Genomic DNA, 883 nt, shown 5'->3' with positions numbered 1-883 from the left:
GGGCGGGGGTGCTGGGGGCTGCCGCGGCTGCGCGTTTTGCAGCCTCCACTGAGACGAGGAGCACGAAATGCGGACAAACCCCCCAGCACCCCAACCCCTCCTCTGTCCCCCCCATAAAGGCTTTAAATCCACCCCCACGGGGCAGCAATGGAACAGATGGGACACCCAGGATCCACCTCCGCTTAGGCAGGGAGGGCATCGTCATCATCCCTCATGGGGAAACGGAGGCACCCCCGTAAGCCAAGATGAGACTCCCCAAGCCCCTCGCGACCCCCTCAAAGCAAGACCCCAGGAGTCCTGGGTCATGGGGCCGGTGTGCGCCCAGACCCCTGCCTGGACCCTGCCTGGGGGTCCTGGGGGCACCATACAGGCTGGAGGGAGAGCCCCCAGTGCCAAGCAGGGATGGGACCCTCTCCCTCCCCGACACGCAGGGCCTGGCAGCAGCTCTACACCCACAGCCTGGCCCCGAGTCCCCCGGCCCGGCCCTGCTGCTCCCCAAACTGTGCCTCAGTTTCCCCATCTGTATCATACTGTGACACCTGCCTTACAGTGGGCCCCGGGCGCGGGGCGAGGCGGTGCGGGCTGGGCAGGGCTGCGGCGCAGGCACGCGTGTCTCAGGCGTCGGCAGCACGGGCAGCGCAGGCAGGGAGCCGCAGTGGGCAGGCACTCAGGAGATCAGCCACGAGAGGGTCAGCGGGAGATGGCGGCGCTGTCATTAGGCTCCAGGGGCAATGGCGGAGGTCCCCACGACGCCGCACCAGCTACGCTCCCCTCCACGTTCCCAGCGGTCGGCCCCTCCTCGAGGCCTACAAATGCCTTTAAAGAGAGCAAAATCAGGGCTGCAGCTCCCCAGCACCGGGATGCTGCGGGAGGGGTCATCCAA

Source organism: Aptenodytes forsteri, unplaced genomic scaffold, assembly GCF_000699145.1.
Source record: "Aptenodytes forsteri isolate BGI_AS27 unplaced genomic scaffold, ASM69914v1 Scaffold640, whole genome shotgun sequence".
Classification (NCBI taxonomy): Eukaryota; Metazoa; Chordata; class Aves; order Sphenisciformes; family Spheniscidae; genus Aptenodytes; species Aptenodytes forsteri.
This window is presented reverse-complemented; position numbering follows the sequence as displayed.